This window comes from Macaca thibetana, chromosome 8 (assembly GCF_024542745.1).
Source record: "Macaca thibetana thibetana isolate TM-01 chromosome 8, ASM2454274v1, whole genome shotgun sequence".
NCBI classification, from domain to species: domain Eukaryota; kingdom Metazoa; phylum Chordata; class Mammalia; order Primates; family Cercopithecidae; genus Macaca; species Macaca thibetana.
In genome coordinates this window covers 3,889,379-3,907,353 of record NC_065585.1, presented here as the reverse complement: position 1 = coordinate 3,907,353, position 17,975 = coordinate 3,889,379, and the positions used below count along the sequence as shown (strand labels likewise).

General features: G+C 54.0%; 1 protein-coding gene and 1 pseudogene across 2 annotated transcripts in view; both read right to left on the bottom strand.

Moving 5' to 3' along the window:
- SLC45A4 (solute carrier family 45 member 4) overlaps window positions 1-16,052 on the bottom strand; it is a 98,899-nt gene extending 82,847 nt beyond the window's left edge. The window contains exon 1 of the mRNA XM_050802388.1: window positions 15,856-16,052. The gene's annotated coding sequence lies outside the window, so the exon portion shown is untranslated. The remainder of the gene's footprint in view (window positions 1-15,855) is intronic.
- The window catches only part of LOC126961749 (uncharacterized), a 191,613-nt pseudogene that overhangs the window by 82,847 nt on the left and 90,791 nt on the right, over window positions 1-17,975 (bottom strand). The window lies entirely within an intron of this gene.

The following is a 17,975-nucleotide window of genomic DNA, read 5'->3' as shown; positions in this document are numbered from 1 at the left end:
ACAGTCCCCTCCTTCTGCTTCCTTCCCAAGGCTCCAAGTTACCGTAAACTTATGGCCACAGTTCCCACCCAACAAGGAACCACACAAGGAGGCCGTGGAGCAAAGAGCCCCCACATGCCCAGGGCGGGAGGCTGGCCAAGCACGCAGGCTCCTCAGGTCCCTCCTCAGAAGGCTGCGGCCCACTCCTACACCCCTGCTCCCTTGGGGGGTTCCAGTAACAGCTCTGTGTGCCACTTGGGCCTGGAGTGGAAGCAACAGCATGAGGCTTCACCCCTCCTTGCCGGTGTCCCTCAGCCCTGCCCGACCCTCGGTCCAGTCCTTCCACTGCCTCCTCTCTCTCTCTGCAGGTGCCACCTGCCGCCGGGCAACACGAGGACCTGACTGACACAGCAACTTACATCACTCCACAACACACACAGGCAGACAGAGTCCTCATGGGTCACGGAAGGTGTCAGTGACAAAAACCACACCCTATCAACAATGATGAAGGGTGACTCTAAGAAATTCTTGATCAGCTTGTTAACAAATCAAGACTAGAACCATCAGCCTTGAAGCTGGTTCTAAACTGCAGGACAGACGAGTGCCTGACTCTGGGACACTCAGGCAAGAGGCCTACGTACCCCCCAGGGCCCAGATTACAGGTCAGTCATCAGAAATGGGGATCGGACACCCACACGCATGGTGACTCGAGGACAGCGCCCCCACCCCCCACCCCCACCGAGGCTGGATGTGTGGGCCTACGTAATGCATGCCAGCAATTCACTGTGACTACAGACACCTGCTTCCTCAAGCCCACAGAGTGAAAAAATGCGGCCAGGCGCAGTGGCTCACACCTGTAACCCCACACTTTGGGAGGCTGAGGCAGGTGGATCATGAGGTCAGGAGTTCGAGACCAGCCTGGCCAACATGGTGAAACCCCGTCTCTACTAAAAATACAAAAAATTAGCCGGGAGTGGCGGCAGGTGCCTGTAATCCCAGCTACTTGGGAGGCTGAGGCAAGAGAATCGCTTAAACCCAGGAGGTGGAGATTGCAGTGAACCAAGATCACGCCATTGCACTCCAGCCTGAGCAACAGAACGAGACTCTGTCTCAAAAAATAAAATAAAATAAAACAAAATACATATCACAGCACTGTACAAAGTATAGGATGGAATCCAAAAAGTACTATGAAGATAGTGTGGCATAGCAGCCTTTGAGCTTAGCTTAAGAGTGTTGGGACAAGGGGGAAGGCACGCTTGGAAATGCATTTTCTGTGTATAAAACTTCTCTGCAATCAAAAAATGGTAACAGGCCAGGAGCGGTGGCTCATGCCTGTAATCCTAACACTTTGGGAGGCCGAGGCGGGTGGCGGGTGGATTGCCTGAGGTTGGGAGTTCGAAACCAGCCTGGCCAACATGGTGAAACCCCGTCTCTACTAGAAGCACAAAAATCAGTTGGATATGGCGGTACACACCTGTAATCCCAGCTACTTGGGAGGCTGAGGCACAAGAATCACTTGAACCTGGAGGGTGGAGTTTGCAGTGAGCCGAGATAGTGCCACTGCACTCCAGCCTGGGCAATAGAGCAAGACTCTGTCTCAAGAAAAAAAAAAAAAGTAAATGTAAAAAAAAAAAAAAAAAATTCATCCAATGTAAAGATCTACACAAGAAAAAGTGAGAAAGAGTGGTTTGAAAAAGGGTTGAGACATCTGGTTGGGGATTCAGGCCAGCTGGGAGCAAAAAATAGACCCCTGGGCATGCCACGCTGCCGACCAGGAGGCCCTGAGTCCCTGGACCAGGATCTCCGCGGACCAGGGTCTCCGCATACGGTTAGCACAGCACTCCCCCAGGGCCAACCGAGGGACCCTGCCTGAGCTCCTGGGGACATGTGCCACCTGAGAAAACCCATGGCCACTGGTCAGGGTGGCTGGACAGAAGGGGGTCTCAGTCAACACCTGCTGTGGATGAGTGAGCTGCATCAGGAGGGACCAGTGTGTGCAGAGGGAATGTGCACCTGGGGCAGCCCCTGCCTGGAAGCAGAGCAGGAGGTCGCAGAGGCAGCCCTGACCCAAGCACCTGCCTCACCAACCTGATTCCAAGGCAGCACTGCAGGCAGATGGCCAGTGGGGACAAGGCTGGCCTGAGGCTTGCTGGGACACACGGTCCCTGCTGGTCCAAGGCTGGGACTGTGAAGCCCCATGAGGCCTCCCCAGAGCGGTCCCCTCACAGCCAGCTCCCCGTGAGCAGTGGAACGGCACCAGCACTCCCATGGCAGGAAAGGCTGTGAGCTCTACATGGTAACCCATGTCCCAGGGTGCTAAATTGGGGCCACCAGCCTGTGCTAAATGGGGGCCACCAGCTGGCATGGCAGAAGAAACACACGTGTGAAGACAGAGGGCAATACACAGGAGGGGCGTGGTGGTGCTGAGCCCCAGGCCCAGTTGGTGCAGGACCCCTGGATGGGAGGCACCCTGGGAGGCAGTCAGCTCCTAAGTCACCACTTGCAGAGCCCCACTGGGGGCCAATGCCAAACCCAGGCCTCACCTAACCCTCTGGGGGCTCCCAGGGCACTCCCAGGTGGCAGCCTCAGCTCGAAGGTGAGTCAGGAACTGGCAGGTAACGGAGCATTCACGCCCAGCAGAGCGGGGGCAGCAGGTCCCCGGGGACACTCCTCCCACTGGGCTTCAGGAAACAGCCGCAGGCAGGCCTGTCTTGGGTTGGCAGAGAGGTGTGGACATTCCAGAGGGGGAAGTGAGAACACATGCAGGACAGGAGGAAGCAGCGCTGTGTGGTCAGAGAGGAGCTGCCACAGGCTGGAGGCACGTGAGCCAGGGAAGGCAGCCCCTGTGACAGGAAAGCAGGAGGGATGCTGGGACCATGCCTGCTTTATGGGCGGGGCCCTGGGGCTCCCAGAACTTAGAGATCTGCCCCAGGCCCCTGAGGGAAGCACCAGGATCCAATCTCTGCAGGACCTCCTGGTCCTGGCAGGAAGAGCCCAAGAGCACCAGGCAGAATTCCCAGGGCCGCCACCTTCCAAGTTAGGCTCCATGCCTCCATGAAGATCTCTCTCTTTTTAAAATGGAGATATCAGCACATCACAGGGCTATTAACATTGAAAGTTTCAGTGTTATCAGGAACTACAGCACTCAGCAGGGGACAGGTATAAGGAAATCCCTTCTGCAATCACGTGAAGGCATCTAAGATACAAAGAAGCTGGTCTGGAGCACCCACTTCCACTCCGTAGCACCCAGGGGGATGCAGAAAACGCAACTCTACCTCCCTGAACTGCCCCACGGCAGCACTGACTGACGCCCCTCGATTGACCACTCAGAACCCAACATCAGTCTGAAAGGTCTCCAGAGACTGGAAGCACCCAAGCAGGTCACCCTTTGAGTCAATGTGATGAGAGAAAACAACTTCTCAAGGATAAAGGCCTTGAGAGCCCCAGCAGCCCAGCAGCCCCATACCCCGCACAGCCCAGGATGGTGCGGAGTTCGTCTCATGAGAGGCTCCCCGGCTCTGGTGCCGGAGCTCTTGCCCCTCTGGCACAAAGGGACAAGGTGTCCACAGCCCGGGGTCAGCCCGGCAAGACCACCATCCAAGCCTGGCCCCTAGAAGACAGGCTTCCAGCCTGGGCAACATAGTGAGACCCTCTCTATATAAAAATACTTAAAATTAGCAGGGCACAGTGGCTGATGCCTGTAATCCCAACACTTTGGGAGGCTGAGGTGGGCGGATCACATGAGGCCAGGAGTTTGAGACCAGCCTGGCCAACACAGTGAAACCTGGTCTGTGCTAAAAATACAAAAATTAGGCAGACATGGTGGCACATACCTGTAATCCCAGCTACTCAAGAGGCTGAGGCACGAGAATCGCTTCAATCCAGGAGGCAGAAGTTGCAGTGAGTTGAGAGATGGTACCACTGCACTCCAGCCTGGGCAACAGAGTGAGACCCTGTCTCAGAAAATAATAATAAATTAGCCAGGCATGGTGGCACACGCCTGTAGTCCCAGTTACTCAGGAGGCTGAGGCAGGAAGATGGTTCAGCCCAGGAATTCAAGCTGTAGTGAGCTATGACTGGGCTGCTGCACTCCAGCCTGGGCGACAGAGCAAGACCTCATTTAAAAAAAAAAAAAAAACTTTAATTAAAATGAAAAAAAGAAGGCCAGGCGTGGTGGCTCACGCCAGTAATCCCAACACTTTGGGAGGCCGGGGTGGGTGGATAACCTGAGGTCAGGAATTCAAGACCAGCCTGGCCAACATGGTGAAACCCCACCCCCATTAAAAATACAAAAATTAGCCGGGTGTGGTGGTGCACACCTGTGGTCCCAGCTACTCAGGAGGCTGAGGCAGGAAAATTGCTTGTACCCCCCCCCCCCCCCCCCCCGCCAAGGCAGAGGTTGCAGTGAGCCAAGAGCATGCCACTGTACTCCAGCCTGGGTGACAAAGCGAGACTCTGTTGCGCAAAAAAAAAAAAAAAAGTAGAGGGAAAGACCCTCATGCCCTTTATCACACGAAGACAGAGCAAGGCGGCGCGACATCTGAACCAGGAAATGGGTCCTCAGGAGACACCCATCTGCCTGTGCCCTGTTCTTGGCCTTCCAGCTTCCAGAACATGAGAAAGAAATGTTTGTTGTTGCAAAGCCACCCGGTCTATGGTATGTGTTTGAAGCAGCCTGACCCCCCTAAGTTACTGAGTCCCCCCCAAGGTTTGCCACACTGTACTAGAAACACCAGTGAGGGCCTTGGGAGGAGGGTCAGAAACTGCTCCCTCTGGATTCTCCTCTACACCATCCACATGGTGCTTCAGAAAGCACAGGCAGCTCCCTGGCCACCTTCCCCTGTGAGTTATTAAAGCCAAATGCAACAGGGCTCCACCAAGAGGAGGCAGGCACCTGGTGGGCACCGGGCACTCTCCCTGCCTGGCAATGCGGCAAGTGGATGCTGGCGGGGGAGGCAGGCCTGGGGTCCACGCCTAAGGCCTGCTAAGCCGAGGCAGAACCGTGTGGGCAAAAATAAATCCCCAGATGGACAAGGCTCTGAGGAGATCAGGAGAAAATCCACATGGAAATGTTTAAAACCTATTTCCCAGAACCCTATCATCACCAGGCAGAAACCACAGCCTGCATTTACAGAACTTCCAGGCTCTCCCACAGACCCAGAAAACTTCATCAAAAACCTGTCTGAACTTTACAACCACAAACTGGAACCAGCCACAGGGCCCTTATCGGCACAGTCTCACTGCTGTGAAGATGGCATGAACTGTCAGGAACCAACCCGGGACTGATAGCCCGGCCAGCGGCCTTGCCACACACAGCCTGCACCTGCAGACTTTCCATTTGCAGAGATCTAGGAAATGGCAAAATGCTTTCTTCTTTTTGCATAGATTTTTGAATTAGCAAAACTGCCACTGGCTAGTTCACTTGTTGAAAAACAATCTTCCAATTTTATTTTAAATTTGATTAGCTTTAAACATTACCTCATTTCATTTCAGGAAAAGTTACCAAGATTTTTCTCACACACAGCCATGGTATTAAAGAGAAAGACGACACCCAAAATCGCAAAAACAAAAACAACAACAACAAAAAAAAAAACCGTATCTTCTCCATGTGACTGTTCACCCAGCTCCTCACTCCAGCTGTGGAAGGTGGACCACAGTGCTGCTCGGAAGGCCCACCGCCGCGGGCACAGCCCCTGTGGCAAACCCGACTGGCCCACCATCCCCCGTGTCCTCATGTCCACATTCCCCAGGCTCTTTCTGCAAAGCTCTTCCCTTCATCCCACAGGCCGTGTCCTTGAAAACTCAGTTCAAAGACTAGCGAGAGTCAACAGAATTGCTAACGGGTGATGAACTGCGGATGACATGATTACACTATTTTCACTACTTTTAGGCATGTCTTGAAACATCCATAGTAAGAAGATTTTAAGAACAACATTCTGTTTCTTTCAAGGACCACCTGCTCAGACGTTTTCCGCACCCAGCCATGGGTTAGATGCCCTCCTTGGGGTTCCCAGGCCTGCCCCATCACCCTGCCCAGATGGCTGGCTTCTCAGGCACCTGCCTCACGCCTGGCACAGAGCAGCCACCTAGGGACCATCTCCAGAATGGAACGTACGACCCACAGCAGGCCCAGTCCCCTGCTAGCTCACAGTCTGAGCCTACTGACAGTGCCCAACAAGAGGGCAAAAATGGGCACCAAAGGCTCACCCAGCAAGCCAACTGGACAGCCTGAAAGAAACAACCAGGAAACAAAAGGGAGCGGCAGCACCTCCTCCCCGACCTCTGCAGGAGCCAGGGAGCCAACCCAGAGGGCAGTGCCAGCTGGGCACAGCTGCCCATACCTGTGGCAGACAGCGGTCCTTCCTTCCAAGCTCTTGGCCAGGGAAGACGGGTGTGGGAACCAGCATCTCGTGTGGGCCAACGGCAGGGCTGGCCACAGAGCCCCCTCCAGCAGCACCTACCCGGCATGGGGAATGACCGAAAAGCTGCCTCAGTCGAATCCAAGGCATGGAGGGCACTGCCACATTTCTCCAGGCACAGGACAAAAGGCACTTTTCAGTAGGGGGTGGGGGAGCTGAGGAGCAGTGCGACCCAGGGGCCCACAACTGCACTAGGCTGGCCGTACCCGGTGGCTCCTCTCCCTCATCAGTGCCCTTACCAGGCGCTGCTCCAGAGGTCCCAGCTGGGCGCCCAGCACGGATGCAGATGCCGCACTGTCTGGCAGCGTGAGTGCTGCTGTGACCCCTTCTCAGGTGCCTACTGAGTGCTGGAGACAGACCCCTCACACGTCCCAGTTACCACACGGAAGCAGAAGCTCTGAGCACTGGGTGGCTTCTGGAAGGTCACAAAGCCAAGGAGGGCCCAGCCCGGACTGTAAACTCTCCCTGTACCCCACCCACAATGAGGACGCCAGGCTTCAGGTTTCCACTGAAGGAGAAAGCAGACGGGGAACCCCATGTCTTTAAGAATTAAAAACGCTCTCAACACCTCAATAGTTCAGTAGTGGGCTAGACATGTTTTCAACAGCCCTGACACTGCCTTCAGCTTACCTAAGGAGACAGCTGTCACACTAGGGACACCAGCTCCAGGCTGCAAGTGCTGCAAGTCCATAACAAGACCACCTGAGCTGTGGGCTTCGTTCTTGCCACCAAATCAGAGCTGCCTTTCGAATGGGCACGGTTGACGACGGCGGAGCAGCCGTGGCCGCAGCCCCGGGATCTGGCTCCATCCAGCAGAGGGAGGTGGTGCGCAGGCCCTGATGGGGGAGGACGTCCACACTCCAAGCTTTTAATGCCGTTTTACGTAAGCAACACGAAAAAAACCACTAGCAGTTATTCTAGTACTCCTGGCTGGGAGCAGATTTGCATACTGAAGTAAAGCCCCAGGTTCGGGCAGGAATTTCTAGAAACAACTGGACTCCATTGTACCTGGTCTTCTTCAGCAGCCAAAACGTCTCTCAAAGTCTTTTAAGAGCCTGAAACCTTGATTTCAGTATCGACACCCAAAATACCAAAAAAAATAAGGATTTGTTGCTTTGGAGAAGGGACCAAAGGAGGCTAATCCGGTTCTATGGGGTGATTAGGGGCTGGCCTGTCTTCCTGGTCCTGTTCTTCGGTGTTTGAAGTGCAGGATTCCTAGAACATGACCTTGGAACTGCTCCTCTCCTCACCCATCCCTGGAACGAAGGCACTGGCCCCACGGAGGACGTCATTGCCTCCCCAAATATCTGTACAGCCGAATTGGAAGTGACGCATTCTTAAGTGGACTCCTAATGGCCAGCCCTGAGGACAGAAGACAGGTTAAAACTTCAGGCGGACCCACGTTACCGATTCCACAGAGTTGGGCGAGTGGCTGGGAGACACCAGAGACCCCAGCTCCACCAAATCTCCTCTTATGTCATAAAACCATCACACGACGCAAAGTTCTACTGCACTCAGTCCTCAGCATGCTGTTTCTGAGTGGGAAGGGAAGTAGTTGTTTTTTGGTTACTAAACCGATTTTCATACCTAATTTCATTAGATCTAAAGGCTAAAAATAGTAAATCTTTCTACTTTTTCAGCATCTCCAGATCTGCGCAAATTCTCAGGGAGACCAAGTATCAATGCCCCGCACCCGCCTCATCTGGTTCTCAGGGAGAGGCCCACCTTCCCAATCCACCCCATGGCCCTGATCCTAGCGGCGACCTGATGGCCTGAGACCAGCTGCCCCGCTCCAGAACGGGCACAGTGATGCCCCTGCAGGAAGAAGGGTGGAGCAGGGTGACCAGATTCCTGCCAGGCAAAAACCTCTAACAAATCTAAAGTCTGGCCATGTTGGTCTTCTCTGCTTCTAACACACCTTTCTGTCGAATTAAAATTTAACCCAAGGCACAATTCCATAGGCTTACTATTTTAGCCCAACCAAATAAAAATGCTGCAACATGCTTGCTCATGAAATGGTTCGTCTTCTGCCCTTTAACATAGCACATTTAGAAAACATGTAATTAAATAATAAAGCTTAATACAGAGCAGCATGGGTACCGTGATTTGACAAAGTGGCATGGGCCTTACCTGTGGACTAAGCGCGGTGGCACCACAAGCACCCTGTGCAAACACAGGGGCATCCTGAGAGGGCCTCCAGTGTGGGGAACTCAGAGAGCCGCAAGGTCCCCATAAACGCCTTCCTAAAACTGGACTGCCTGAGAAGCTGCCGTGGAGAGAGTCCCAGTGCCCAGGGAGCCCCCACCTCCACCCTACCTGCCCCGCCTAGACAAGAGGAAGGCACTCTTCCCAGGCAATGTTCCAGCAACAGAGGTGTACCTGATACCAAAACAGTTCAATTATCCCTTTAATTAAGGTACCTTAAATGGGCCCCGCCCCCCAGTTCTTTGAGACCTCCTTCCAATGTAATTTTATTTTGTGCATTTAGTAATTGTTTATCAAGATCAATGATATTTATGCTTCTGTGATCAATTCTGTACTGATAATTACAATGACAAAAAACATTCTTCTGGATTATGTTAACATAGCCTAATGATCATAGAAATGTTTGAAATTGCAATATATATATATACTTTTGTCACAGAGAAGTATGGAGAACAGTCCATAGGTTGGTGCGATGGCTCACACCTGCAATCCCAGCACTCTGGGAGCCTGAGGCAGGAGGGAGGGTCACTTGAGGCCAGGAGTTCATGACCAGCCTGGGCAACATGGTGAAACTCCATCTCTGCCAAAAGCACAAAGAAAAAATTAGCTGGGCATAATCCCAGCTACCTGGAGGGCGGTGGTGGGAGGATCACTTGAGCCCGGGAGGTCGAGGTTGCAGTGAGCCATGATCGCACCACAGGACTCCAGCCTGGGGGACAGAGTAAGACCCTGTCAAAAAAAAAAAAAAAAAAAATCATCCTGGGCAACACAGTGAGACTCCATCTCTGCAAAAAATAAAAATAAAAACTAGCTGGGCACGATGGCGTACACCTGTGGTCCCAGCTACTCAGGAGGCTGAAGAGAGAGAATTGCATGGACCTAGGTGGTCGAGGCTGTAGTGAGCCCTGATCCCACCACTGCACTCCAGCCTGGGTGACCGAGGGAAACACTGTCTCAAAAAAAGGAAAAGAAGAATGAGGGATAAAAAGACTTTCAAACGGAGCAAACATACAAGTTCACAAAGAAAAAACATGACATGTCAAGACTGTTAAGAACGGTTTGTTCATTTTATTAAAGGGTGACTGATGACAGGCATCATTAGGATATTTAACATTGGATACCTTTTAAAAAGCAATATTAGGGTTACTTTTAAATGCCAACATTATGCTAGAAATTGCATCTTTTGCAGTTGTTTAAAATTAGGACCAAAAAATTTAAACGTCAACTTAAAAACGTGTCTATTGTTTTTCAAAGTTTTGTTGTTTGTTTGTTTGTTTTTAAGATGGAGACGGAGTCTGGCTCTTTTGCGCAGGCTGGAGTGAAGTAACGCAATCTCGGCTCACCACCACCACCACCACCACCACCACCACGACCACCATCACCATCACCAACACCACCCACCCACCTCCCCTCGCCGCCCCCCTGCCCAGTTCAAGCCATTCTTGTGCTTTAGCCTCCTAAGTAGCTGGGATTACAGGCATGCACCACCACACCTGGCTAATTTTTGTATTTTTAGCAGAGATGGTTTTGCCATGTTGGCCAGGCTGGTCTCAAACTCCTGACATCAGGTGATCCACGTGCCTTGGCCTCCCAAAGAGCTAGGATTACAGGCATGAGCTACCGTGCCAGGCCTCAAAGTTATTTTACAGAACACATGAGCAAAAATATTTGCAGGCCTCTGCTTGACAGCAACGTAACTCTAAAAAACATTCCTAACTCACCCATCACTGACAGCAGAAGAGCTGCGTCTACGACACTCAGGCAGTCCCCCTCCCCTCACGTCTAACATGCTCTTAAGACGCGATTTCATCTCCAGCGTGGAGATGTCAAACCACCCCCCGTCGAAGAACTTAAAAAATATTCCCTTCCCATATACCAAACCAAAAACCATGCTCTTGAATAAATGTATTTCCCTAAAATGACGACTAAATTGTTGGTGACAAGGAACTTACTCGTTGTTTTCCGGACTTACAATGTCTTTTTTTTAATTTTAATTTTTATTCTTTTTGAGACAGGGTCTCACTCTGTTGCTCCGGCTGGAGTGCAGCATGGGTGTGATCTCCCCTCACTGCAGCCTGGACCTCCTGAGCTCCAGCAATCCTCCAGCCTCAGCCTCCCGAGTAGCTGGGACCACAGATGTGAGACACCGCACCTGGCTAATTTTTTTGTATTTATAGAGACAGGGTTTTGCCATGTTGTCCAGGCTGGTCTCAAACTCCTGGGCTCAGGCAATCTGCCCACCTCAGCCCCCTAAGGTGCTGGGACTATAGGCATGTGCCATCATGCCCGGCTAATTTTTGTATTTTTTGTACAGCTGGGGTTTTGCCATGCTGCTCAGGCTGGCCTGGAACTCCTGGACTCAAGTGATCCTCCTGCCTCAGCCTCCAAGAGTGCTGCGATTGCAGGAACGAGCCTCTGTGCCCGGCCTGAGTGATGTCCTAAAATTGTGCAATCAGGGTCATATATAAAAGTACAATGACCACCACACCTGACCAGGTAAGCACACTGTGTTGATCCCTCTTTATTATCTATTTCAAGGGTTTGCTATGCATTTTTCACTCAAGATGTTCCTTCCTTTGAAACAGGAAAAATTTGGTTGCCAGTCAATTCAGGTGGCTCCAGGATTTCCAGGCAGAACCCCAGGAGAAACCTCGGGGCAAACTACAAAAACTCAGAGCAAGCAGCCTAAAGAACCCCAGGGGGGAAGCCGCTTTTCAATGCAGCAAATTCAGCACCTCTGGGCCAGAGTTCAGGAATGAAGCTTCCTCTCACTGCCAGCAAAACCCTTCCACAGGTTTAGGAGGATGAAAGTACCGAGACCCAGGTCTGAACAATACCTCCCTCACCAGGGCCTGTGCCCAGCAGAGGTGGGAGGGTAAGATGGCCGGGCTCAATGAGTTGAAAGGTTATGCAAATCCCTTCAGCTGCCTCAGGATCCCACTTCTGGACTGGCTGGCACCCTTATTCCTGCGCTGGGGACAAAATGCCCAGCACTACTTCCCACACACACACCCCTGCCCCCCGGGGCTCCCCACAGACTCTCAGAGTGAACTTGTGTTCTGGAGCCCTCACTAGACAGGAAGGTGGGCCTTGGGACGACCCTCAAAATAATGCAGCTGCAGCCCAGCCCCTCTCACTTAAGAGAAATCCCACCAGGTGTGGTAGTATGAACCTATAATCCCAGCAGCTACTTGGGAAGCTGGGGCAGGAGGATCACTTGATCCTAGGGGTTCAAGACCTGCTTAGGCAACACAATGAGATCCCCTGACTCTTAAACACACACACATGCACGCACGCACACGCATGCACGCACACGCACACATGCACGCACACACATGCACACACACGCATGCATGCACACACACGCACACATGCACGCACACACATGCACACACACGCATGCACGCACACTCGCACACACATGCACACACACGCACGTCAAGGAGAGAGACTATAATCCCAGCACTTTGTGAGGCCCAGGTGGACAGATCACTTGAGGTCAGAAGTTCAAGACCAGCCTGGACAACATGGTGAAACCCCATGTCTACTAAAAATACAAAAATTATGTGGGCATGGCGATGTGCACCTATAGTCCCAGCTATTCGGGAGGCTGAGGCAGGAGAATTACTTGAACCTGGGAGGCGGAGGCTGCAGTGAACCAAGATTGCACCACTGCACTCCAGCCTGGGTGACAGAGCGAGACTCTCTCTCAAAAAATCAAAAACAAAGGGAGAGAGAGAACTACCTCTCCCTCTCACCTGACGTCCCCAAGCTACACGGCAGCTGAGCCAAAGAGAACTCAGAGCCCTTCTCTCCATCATCAGGGTTTTGTGCTGTTTCCCGAAATCTAACTAGTGGCACCAACAAATGACCCCTACCAACTGCCTTTCTGGAGCACTAACACCCACGTCGTCTGAGGTGGGGACAATGGCGACCCACCCACGGCTCTCCAAGGGCCACTCTATCCGGGATATGAAACACTAAGTGGGCTATGCGGCTGCCCTCTAAGTCTGTGGATGTTTTTAATCTTAAAATGCCTCCTCGAAAAGTCACTTGCCAAGGAGGCCACTTCATAAACACTATGAGGCCTCCACTAGCTGTTTCTCCTGTCACCTCCACCCAAATGGCAAGGGGTTGAAAATGGCGATATGACCTGTCAAGCTTCTCTTTCGGCAGGCCCCCTCCTGATCCAGAGTAGAGAAGATTCATTTCCATGAACATTAAAGAGGTCTCCCAGTCCTCTGAAAGTGCCTGATTTCACAAAGGCTTAGTTAGCATTTGATACTGGGGGGAAAAGGCCACTAGGAGCACATTTTGAAAGTTTCACATTTAAAAAGATCCTTGTTCATTGATTTTCGTGGGGGTAATTAAGCTAATCTAAACAAGGGGACCTTGTCTAGGAGCGGGTGGGGGAGGTGCAGTCGCTCAGGTCCTCTGCATGAAAACCCACTGCAGACGCCTGCTTTTGGGGTCCTCTCTCACCCCTTCCTTTCTACAAGGCTGCTCTTCAGCTGAGAGGTTCGCTCCCTCTGGTCAGATCTGTTTCCTGGCTCAGGTGGAGACAACCCCGCTGCTGGTGTTTTACTAAGTGCGCCTCCGTCAGCATAATTACGCAGTGATGAAAACCTGGGGAACCCAGGCGGCCAGTGAGGAGCAGTCCTCACCCATCATTAGCAGGAACGCGGCTTCCAGCACATTCTGGCTCCACAAATTACAGACATGACTCTGCCAGGGGTGTTCCCAAGAAGGGCACTGGCAATTTGGGGTTGTCTGCCACCTACAGTGCTTGTCAGTCACCCTCACTCGGTGTCAGGCCACGAGGCTGTTGGTCACAAACCAGCCCAGCCAGCCACTGGGCGTCGGGGCCCTCGGGAAGAGCGGGAGAGGGCACTGGGATGCACCACAGTCAGAACGCCAATCACAGCCCGAACCCCAGCGCTGCGCTCCTCCGTCCTCCCCACCTCTCTCCTGACAACACAGATACAATCCATTCACCACCGAGCAACCTTAAGATCGGCTGAAATACCTTCCTCCGCTCCTTTCCTCCATCGGGAAAGCGGGGAGCTGCCGCTGCCGCAGCCCTCTCCTTCCCTGCAGATCTGCGGGGCGGGCTGGGGAGGGATCTCAGGGCTCACGGAAAGGAGGCAGAATCCGGTTTACAGGCTTGCTCCGCCCCTCCCCCACCCCTCCTCTCCAATAAGCAAAGTTAGAGGGTGTTACAAGCTGCAAGACACCTTGGAGCTCACCCAGTCCAATCTCTGATGGGCTTTCACGATGCAACAAGGGCCAAAGCTGCAGCACGCATCTCGGCAGGGCAGCAGGCCACTCCCCCGACAAGCCCCGGGAGGTGGCCCTGGGCAGCCTCCCCCCTCCCCGCCCTGTGAACACCTGGACCACAAAAATACACCTTTAAATACCCAGTTATGTATTTCAAACACATTTCAAACGATTTGCTTCTTTCCTTTACAGCCACTGCCACAAAAACAATTAGCCTGAATGGATGTGAAATCCTTAATGTGTAAGACGACCTAGTTCCCCAGCCTCTCTAAAAGCACATGAGTTCTTAACCGCGCCTGAGTCTCCTCCACCCGGAACCTGCACGACTGCCTCTCATCCTCAAGTGGCTTCTGCAAAACCTCTCCCAAGCATTAAATAATCTCTGTTTGATCTTTTAACAATAATTCAAACCTAGCAGAAAAGTGAGGATATCATACATTTATTTAAAGGTCGGTGAGTGTTACCTGCTCTGATCCCCATGCGTTACACTCCCTGACCTGTACACCAATACTCCAGCTTTTTGTTTTCTTACTTTTTCCTAAAGCCAGCACAAAATAGCAGAAGGAAAAGATTCCTACCACACTCTACCTGTCTGCCAATGACACAGGAAGGATGAGACCGTCTGGGGAATGGAAGCGCAGGGCGCTCTCAGTAATGCCAGGCAGATGCAGTGGCGCTTCTCCCCAGCAGAAATGGGCTTCGATTCAGAATCTGCCAGCCCACAAGAATCATATGACCCCACAACAATTACTTGAATCACTCATCTGGTAAACCCTCCTCGCTCTGGGTCCTAGACTGGAAAAGACAGCCCAATAACAATAATAAAAACGACAAGCCCCGTTTTGCTGGAGTCAGCTGAGATATCAGATGGAGGTCAATGGCTAGGTCTGTGAACCTGAAGCCACACTCCATCAGTGACCCACACTGGAGAGACAAGAAACCTCAGGCTCCTTAGGAGGTCAAGCGGCCCTTCCCAGCCCTCCCTAGCCCCCGCCTTCAAGAATCATTCTGAATAGCTAACCAGGAGGCTGGGCCCCGTGTGGATCCGCCTCCGCTGGAAAAGCCTCTGCCGGATGTGCTCCAATCCAGAGCAGGATACCTGGGGGAGGAACGGGTTAAGCTCAAAGGGGAAAGGGGCAGCGGGTGCTGAGACGCAAAGGTGCGGAGACTTCCACAGAGCAGGGACTCTGGGCCTGGATGAACTGATGCCCTGGCCTCTTTCCTCCAGGGACAAGGTCGGCCTCAGAAAATCAAGGTATCTTCAAAGGGACACAAGGGAGCACAGTGCCGATGAGACCGGGGCAGAGCCACAGTCTGGCGGTGCAGGCTGGGGGTCCGAGGTGGGGGACACTGGCTAGCAGTGCTGAGAGGGGCGTGTGTGCACTGGGGAGAGCGAAAGGAGGGGAAGAAGAAGGGGAGGGGGAAGGGGAAGAAGGAAGTGTGTTCGGTTAGGAGGACCGGTCCAGACAGGGGAGAGGGGGCCACTTCGCAAGTGGTGCATCCCTGGTTGAATTCTCAGAAGTTAGAGACAGCAGGCAGGGGTTAGGAGGACAGGACAGGGTCAGGATCAGGAGTTAGAGGCGCCAGGCTCCTCTCTGGGTAGAGAAATCCGAGGAACTGAGGGTGGGGAGGACTGATGGGTGCGAAAGGGGGCCGGGTCCAAATGAAGGCGCGCGCTCCAGGGTGGAGGCCAGGGTGGGGGAATCAGAGAGGCTGCAGGGCTGGGGACCAGGGCAGGTGCAATCCGAAAAGAGGAGGCGGGAAGTAATGGGGGAACCCTGAGGAGCCAGCGCAAGCCGGGTGGGGGCAGGTCCCCTCCCCCGGAGAAGGTGCGGGTCTGCGGCTGCCGCGCGGACCCGACCTGGAGGCCGAGGCCGTGCGGGAGGTGGGGGTGGGGAGGCGGCAGGTGTCCAGCGCCCAGGTGCGAGGTGCAGAGGGCCGTGGGGTGGGCGGCTGCGGGCGGCAGGCCACTCACCTGTCTCCTCCGGCCGGGGCCGCGGGGGCGGCGGGGCGGCCGGGCCGGGCCGGGCAGGGGCGACGGGGGCGCGGAGCCCCGGGCGCACCGGGGTCGGGAGGCGGCGGCGGGTCCGGGCGGGGGCTGCTCCCTCGGCCGGCCGGCCGGGCGGTCAGTCAGTCACCGACGCGGGCGCGGAGGGAGCGCTGCGAGGCTGCGGCCGGCGCGCGGAGACAACGCCGCTTTATCGGGTCGGAAACAGCCGCTCCGCGCCGCTTCCGCTGACGCAGCGCCGGCCCCTGCGCCTCATGACTATGCAGCACCCGCCGCCGCGGGACGGGGATTCGGAGGGCGGGGTCTGCGCCGCGCGCGCCCATTGGCCTCCTCCGCCGCCCACCCCGCCCCCGAACGGCCGCCCCGCCCCTCCGCGCCCCCTGCCCCGCCCCCGCGGGTTCCACGGCTCCCGCCCCCGTCTAGCCGTGGCCCCGCCCCCGGCCCTAGCCCAGCCCCGCCCCCGCCCTCCTCCCTCTACGACCCCGACCCCGGCCCCGGCCCCTCCGCACCGAGCGTCCGCCCCCTCCCCCCTGAAGAGCTGGCCCCCAATCCACCCTATCGCTCTCCGCAGCCGTAGGAGGTGGCCCCCGCCCATCCCCACCTTCTCTCCCCGCTCCTCTCGCACCTCTCTCGCAGAGGGGTCCGGCTAGCCGCGAGGCCCCGTCCCCCGGCAACACAGCCCCTTGGCAAGCAGCCTCCCGCCCCTCCGCCCCTGCCCGAGGCGCAGCGAGGTGGGCCCCACCCAGGTGCTGCAGCCCCTCCTCCGCTGCAGTAGAAAATTCTCCTGTTTTCCCCTCCCTGGCACCCTCCGAAGACCTGCCTGGTCCTGGGCCAACCCCGTCCCCAACTGACGCAACGCCCCGCACTCTGCGGGCCCCCTCTCCAGCCTGGAGAGCAGGGCAGGAAGAAGACCCGACCCAGAGCTTCCTCGAGTCTGGGCCTCCCTCTCAGGTCTGGCCCTTGCCAGGGGCACTGATCCGTCTCTCTCCACGTGTAGAAGGGCCACAATCCCTAGGGCAGGGCTGCTGGGAAACCCCATCAAGACAAGGTCTGGGGAGGCGACTTTAACAGACAGATGTGATGGGCCGAGGCCAACCCTGTTAATATCCCAGCCCTGTGCCCTTGCCAGGGTTTAAGTGGCTTTGGAGGGATTACTTCATTTCTCCGATCCTTGGTGTCCTCATCTGTAAAATAGAAATCGTAAGATCCATCTCACCCGTTGCTAAAGGAATTTAGAAGTGAAGTGCACAGCAGAGTCTCCAAGAGCATCGGAAATGGGAAAAATCTGACAATATCAAGTGTTGACAAGGAAGTGGAGCAACTGGAACTCCCAGGCACTGTTGGTGGGGATGCAAAGTGGTACAACTTTCAAAATCTTTTTGAAAGGCCTTGATTACCCAGCAATTCTGCTCCTGGATACACACCTAACATCATGTTTCTGTTGATAGCAGCACTGTTTATAATTGCCCCAAACTGGAAATTACTGAAATGCACGTCAGCCATTAAATGGATACATAAATTGTGATATATTCACACGGTGGAATGACAGCAATGACAGTGAATAATCGACAACTACACACAACAACATGGATGACTCTCACAAATGATGTTGAGGAAAAGGAGCCAGAGGATAAAAAGCCATATATGTTTCCATGTGGATAAAGTGGTAGAATGTGTATATGGGGTAGCAGTCAGGATAGTGGTTACCCTTGGAGGGAGGGGTGCCAGAGCCAGGAAGCAGAGCACAGAGGACGTGTCAGGGGGCTGGCTGTATTCTGTGTCTTGGTCTGAGTGCTGGTTACAGTGTGCTCAATTTGTGATGACTTTTCCAGCTGTGCAGTCAAGATGCATGTGCCTGCTGGGCACAGTGGTTCACGCCTGTAATTCTAACACTTTGGAAGGCCAAGGAGGGTGGATTGCTTGAGCCCAGGAATTTGAGACCAGCCTGGGCAACATGGCAAGACCCTATCTCTATTTAAGTAAATAAATAAATAAAAGATGTGTGTGTTTTTCCATGTGTATGCACTATCTCAACAGAGGGTTAATAAGTACATCAGTGATCTGTAGACAGAGAGTCCAAAGCAGCA